At 32.7% G+C, this 6,959-nt stretch overlaps 1 long non-coding RNA gene across 1 annotated transcript; it reads left to right on the top strand.

The window, feature by feature from the left end:
• The first annotated feature begins 853 nt into the window (after nt 1-853).
• On the top strand, nt 854-6,512 carry LOC111085985. The gene is made up of 4 exons (XR_002610753.1): nt 854-922; nt 3,393-3,414; nt 4,585-4,630; nt 6,416-6,512. It is a non-coding gene; the product is annotated as an uncharacterized LOC111085985 (long non-coding RNA).
• Nucleotides 6,513-6,959: the final 447 nt, after the last annotated feature.

Raw genomic sequence — 6,959 nt, 5'->3', positions numbered from 1 at the left:
TAGATTTTCAGCTATATGATCATTTCCAAGCAACGCAAACGGGGATGAAAATTTCCAAGTTTTTCCCTGAAATGTGTTTCTATAGGAAGTAGATGGAATCTATAATAATCCAATTAGTCAATTCATACACGTGATTAATTGAATGACACGCTATTAAACTATCTTAACTGTGGTTTTACTGACGTCTTTAAACCCATTCCTATGTTTTGTAGTACATTGAGAAGTTAGAATAGGGTACAATCTTGCTCTAATCAAAATTCGTCGATTACTGGTTGTACCATGAAATATCAATATGATTGTGACCATACACGTGCCCACTGACACTGTTGCCAAGTCGAAATATCCCAGATAATATTCATTAAGTAGGAAATTTGTCGTTCCATAACCTTGAGTAGAATGTCTAGTATCAGTCTGGTTATGTGTCGGTGTGTCTCTAACCTTTCCTGTATAGACCAAATACTCCGAAATGAGTTGCCTCTAGTCTCTATGTTAGTCTTGTTTGTAATATCTGAACAGTTTCGCAGTTCGCCATTTTGTCAGTAACGTCATCACGCAACCAGCAGTCAACCCTGTTACACATATTAATAAGCCATCATCAGAAAACCTAATGATGAAGTTTGAAGATAAAACGGGGAATATCGAACTTCTAAGAAGTAGGAAGTGCAAAATGCTATGAAGCTGAGTATTAGAAACCTTCAAACAAGTTCGTAGCCGCTTGAATGTCGGAATGGTATTCAGATATATTTGTTTTATACCATATTAGAAGTTTTTTCTTTCATTTCTTTGGATTAGCATATATATATATATATATATATATGTGATATAACAATTACCGCAGGAAGAACAAGGAATAGCGAGATCAACATGCGATTGTGATCCTGGATTCCTCTTTGCAAAACTCTCAAGATCTTTGGCAAATTACGTAAGTATATGAACATCTGTCCAATTTTAAGTATACATAAAATATTGTTACACGATAATGAAAGACACTACTTGGAAAGCGATGGAACAACTTTGATAATCGATCTAACATATTCATTACATAATAGTATATGTTATTTATTCACGAAAAAGCTCAAATTGTTGAAAATATAACGAAACAAACTATGTTGCCAATAGTTTTCTATTTATTTTAGTTTCATTAACTCATACCTTCCAAAACCTGAATGTTTGTTGAGAAAAAATCTACAGGAAACTAGTTTATTTTAATTACCTTTATATTTAGATTTAAACATATTTACTATAAATTAATCAAGGTTATAGTTTAAGGAAGAAACTAGCTTATGCAACTACTGATATATGTACTTTGCAAGGTATACGTGAACATGAGTTTTTTATATTAGTGTGATTGATTGGAAAATAATATTTATTTTTAATGACTATATTTAAAAATCTCAGAACAGGTTTCAAAACACATCTAAGATTTATTTGTGGATATTCTGAAACTAACTCTGTGACCAAAAACAATTGTCTTGCGTGTGAGAAAATTAAAACTAGATTTTTCTTGCTATAATGAACTACATGAGAAGACGATTTTTAACTCATTTAAACTTTTACAGAATAAGTAAGTAACAAGAACTAACACGAAATTTATACGATTTGAAAAATTTATTGTTTGGGTAATTTACGGAACAAGATGAAAGTAGTTTACATTCTATAAACATCATTAATCACTCTCTAACAGACTGATTTTTATTTTTAGGCACTCAGACCAGGATATGCGTTCTGTGATTGTTTCTGTAATCTTTCTTTGCTATTAAACTTGAATTTACACTGTATTTTTTATTGTATTTTGTTACTTGAATACTATAAGAACTCAGTTATTGTTATTATTACTTAAAATGACTTATTATCAAGAAATTTTGTGAAGTAGTTTAAAATTTGCTTCGAAATTTTTACCTTCCATTTTTTATGATACTTCCCAAATATATATCAACCAAAAAACATGTTACATGTATCTTACATACTAATAAGCCAGGTTGATAATACGTTGTTTTTTTTACTGTTTCCAAAGTTATGTCGTTTACAAGTTTACTTGTCTTTATTACACAAAGGAATAAGTTGAATCCACTACAAGATGACTATCAATAAGAAAAACATAAACATGTTATTTGGTAAAGTAGCTAGTATGACTCGTCTTTCCGTAGGAATATAAAGTTGAAAAGTCACGTACGTGAGAGTGGTTATTACCAGTCGGAAACGTGTCTTACTTCAGTTTAACTTAGTTTATCTTCTTTACAAGTTCGTTGCTCGTCAACTTTAGAAATGCATATTTTAGGTTATCTTTAGTCATACGTGTTTAAAATAATAGTTTACTTTCTTTACAAGGTCGTTATCTTTAGTCACACGTGTTTAAAATAATATTTAATAGATTTGTGTATAAATTAAAGTTGATGAAAAATACGAGAACACGTTTTGTTTTCTCTCAGTATTAACGTCGAGTTGAGTATTTGATTATATTTGGTATGGAAGGTCAGGTGGACATCCTAAAGATCCAATGTGAAAGGATAAGCAATTGGAAGAACGTACTGTATGATCGTGGTCGTGGTTTTGGTCACAAGACCTTGGATGTTTAGGATCGCACTGGACCTCTTCCTCTCCTTACACCCTTTTATTTGTTAAGCATTTCAATTATAACGCCGTGAATTAGGATGTAGCTGAGCGAGAAGGTAGTAAATTACATGTCGCCGAAAACAAACCAAAGTGACGTTCATGTTTTGTATGTTGTATGTATGAATGTTTCGTGTAATACAACATAAAATATAAGACGAGTACTGTTCAAACCTCTATCTATAACATTACATTCTGGAAATCTTTGTGAATAACTTTATTGAATTCTAAAAGAAATATTACTTGTCGCCTATACAAAATGAAGAACATTGAAAATTTGAAAACATGTTTATGTGTGTATTAAAAATAGTAATAAAAACGTATGTGTAATATATATATGTGTGTGTGAGTGTGTGTGTGTATAGTGGGTGCTTTCGAAAAGAAAAAAGATTTGCGCCCAATGATTTGCTTCCATAAATAAATACACAGGATAGTTTAGGGAAAGGCATATCATAAAACTGTAGCTAGACAAGACATAGGACCGAACTGTTATGGATAGGAATGTTATATAACAAAGTCAATGTTAACTAGATTAGTGAGAACCGACACACTCCAAATCGCCGTCGTTATTAGATCATGTTATGCATAATATTGTTTCATTATGAGATAAATGTTTTATTTACTTGTAGGAAATCGTTCTTTCTTATATCAGTCAGTAATTCTAGTACAATATCTATCTTTAGGACATTGGTGTTCTGTTCATATTACACATTTTAAATGCTATATATTAATTATACCCAATTATCCATTTTAATCTTAATAAATTCTTATTAACTTTTTAGGGTGTCAGCAACAATAATAAAGGTGAGATTACTTTTCTGTATTAATCTATTTGTATTTAAATTATGTTAAATGCTAAAATATTAGATGCTAAACAAAAAAAAAAAAAACCAGAAAGAGTTGGTTTGCTATGAATTTCACGCAAAGCTACACAAGCTAGCCGTCCCTAATTTAGCAGTGTAAGACTAGAGGAAAGGCAGATAGTCATCACTATCTACCGCCAACTTTTGGTATACTCTCCAAATGTCACATTATAATGCCCCCACGGCTGTAATGGCGAGCATGCCTGGTGTGACGGGGTTTCGAACCCGCGACCCTCAGATTGGGAGTCGAGCGCCCTAACCACCTGGCCATGCCGGGCCTTACCAAAACAAGCAAGAAATCAGTTCGAAATTGTACTATGAAACTTTTTTTAAAAATGAAATAATAGTAAAGTTGATGATCTAGTGTCAGGAACGTATAAACATACAGAAATATTCACACGAGGGTCAATTGATGAACGGCTATTATCAAGTGCTTGCTTAAAGAAAAAAAACGTAAATAAACATCCAACTAGCGGTAAAATTAAGTAATTATGTTCTTAAATATTTGTAAAATATTATAAATAATTCATCAATGGTAAAAACAGTGGAGACACTAAAGACTAAGTATGTCGTATGTTAATGTGGTTAGCGTACATATTTGTTAACTCTTTCACTGCGGTTAGGACGTATATTTTTCAGTGCACTGAAAGGGTTAAACTACTTAATTCATGTTTCTTTGAATTTTATTTATGTGAAAAATCTTCAATTTATTTTTTGCGCAACTGGTAGGTTCCCAGTGGATTAGCGCCACTAACATTCGGGGTTTGATTCCCCGTAGGAAGACAGAGTGCAGGTAGCCCATTGTGTATCTTTGCTCTAAAATGAAATACATATTAAAGTTTAAATAATGTTTACGTTGAAAAAATATTCATTTAAATATGTTAACTTATGTTAATAGATTCAATTCGATGAAACGATTTTTTAACTTTGTACTTTTCTTCATAAAATCTTCTGCTTCAAATTACCAAAAATTAAATCAGAGTATATGGACTACATTTATTGTAATATAGTAATATTGTATCATGGAAATAACATCCATAGGGAATAAAATATATGATTGATTAACCAACAAAATTTCTTTAATATCTGTCTTGTTTCTTTTGTTCTTTAGGAAACTCAGCAGCAGATGAAGTGGTAAAGGAACATAGATATACGAGGTATACTTTTCTTTTTCAGTCCAGTGTGTAAATTAGCTACTTACCAAGACTGAGCGACGATTATTTGCAGGTCTCTAGCTGGGTGGTCCTAGTGCCCTAAATTGATCCATATTCCTTTCTTTTCTAAAGTCATTGAGTAAAAGGGATAACATATACCCGACTTGGAACTTCTATGTCCCCGATCTTAACAGATCCTTATGACGTGAGTGTATAAATATATTGTGTTATATTCCCTTCCAAAAAGCGATCGATTTTCGGTAACATAGCAATAAATACATAACGCCAAGCAATTCCAAAAATGTGATTCTGATGCACGCCATTTCGCCGTAAATTTATATAACCAATGGTTTTCGTGTCATTTGCTGATTTTAATATTTAAAATCGTTGTGATATAACGAACTTAAACATATGTATTTGTAATGATAACATATTTTAATAGGTTCTTCACGAGCCAGTGGAGGACAATATTTTATTGGAAAACAAAAACAAAACTACCCAATTCGTTTTTTTTTATTTGAAAATAATTTTTTGGACATGTTCATTGGATTAGAAGAAGGCATTTCCTGCACTCTTTTAGCGTTGGGGTTGCGAAAAGTGATTTGAAGTGGTGAGGTAAATGAAATCCGTCAGCGCATCACGAGCTTAATGGCCAAGCACAAGGAACATGGAAGTCTCCAAATGACACACAGAGGTATTCAGAAACCGTTCAGAACCACCTTGGTAAATATTGTGCAGCAAACCGAATACAATATTATGCCTATAGCTGCTTTCAAACTATTCCTGTCTGCTCGTACTACTGCTGACTATCGTGATGCTTCGATCTTCCCTACCAAATCGCAGGTGAAATCATTCATATTTCAATTGAAAGCTAAGCATACAAAGGTGATAGCAGAAGAAATAACGGTTGGCAGTTCCTTAATTAATGATGTTGAGAATGTAGCTTTATTGATATATACTTAATTTACTCCCAGCAGGTAGACCTTAGTACTAGCTAGTATGGAGGATGTTGTATTTCATTTAAAAATTTATCAATTAACAAACGAAAACTTGTCTCGAAAAGATACAAACAAAACCACCCTCTTTTCGACTTTCCGGATTGAACTTATTTTTAACATTCAACAAATTGTAGTGTCAAGACACCCATTGGTTCCTGAGGGACGTGTTAAGTAGAACTTTCTTAGATCAAAATATAATGTGCGAACAAAACAAAGTTTGTCAAATTCAACACAATAACCAGAATTACAACATTTTTTAAATAATTGGTTCATATCTACTGACTCGTAAAAAGTGTGTAGTCGAATTATTCATCGAAGGGAGAATGGATATCGTGATTCTTATCTTAATAAAATGTATTAAAGCTCTTGGTCTTAATAGCTGTTGGTACTCTATGAAGATACATTTGATGTAGTCTGTCTCCCTTTTTGGTTACCCCCTCTCTCCAGTGGCACAGCGGTATGTCTGTGGACTTATAGCGTTAGATACCGGGTTTCGATACCAATGATGGGGAGAGCACAGATAGCCCTTTGTGTAACTTTGTGCTTAACAACAACAATAACCTTTTTTGTTTGTTTAGAAAGCACGCATTATTAATCACCACTGTAAACCTGTGACCTAATCTTTCAAAATGTTTCAAACAAGAGGGAATCTTCAATAGCTGCGGCTGTAATTAGATCTCAAATCGGTCAAGAGATGGAGGTAAGAGCTGAAAGTTTGTACATTACATTATTCACTATGAATCTATTTAAAATTTTCCTACTGTTCTGAAATCGGACATTTTATCCTTAGGGCCTGCCCTCCATTGACAGTGGATGGAACATCACAAAAACTGCCTTGTCCAGTCAACTTTGTATACTGTTCTGAAATTAAGTATTGCGTGGAAGAAACTCCCAACATCAGAACATTATGTCCAGGTTTGTAACAACTGTACATAAATTTGAAAATATATCACTAGAATTTTTTTTAACTGATCGATGGTATTATGAAAGAGCTTTTCAAAATAAATTCTTAAATAGAAAACTCTTTTATCTGTTCCAAAATTATTGCGCTCCCCCAGTATCACGCTAGAAACCGTGTTTTGATACCCGTGATGGGCATATCACAGATAACCATCGTGTAGCTTTTTGCTTAACTACAAGCAAACAAAATCCACAATTATTGTAATAAATAACTGGATTTCTAAAACACTTTTGTAGCAACAACGAAGAGTATCCATTTAGAGTATTCTCGGTTTTATTTACATACAACTACTTCTGTATCAAATTGTTTGGTATAGTATTTGAACAAAAAGTTATACTTTAGGAATACTAATCTATAGCACTGATGGCACAGA

This window comes from Limulus polyphemus, unplaced genomic scaffold (assembly GCF_000517525.1).
Source record: "Limulus polyphemus unplaced genomic scaffold, Limulus_polyphemus-2.1.2 Scaffold760, whole genome shotgun sequence".
Classification (NCBI taxonomy): domain Eukaryota; kingdom Metazoa; phylum Arthropoda; class Merostomata; order Xiphosura; family Limulidae; genus Limulus; species Limulus polyphemus.
Note: the sequence above shows the minus strand (reverse complement) of the source record. Positions and strands in the feature narration are given on the sequence as shown.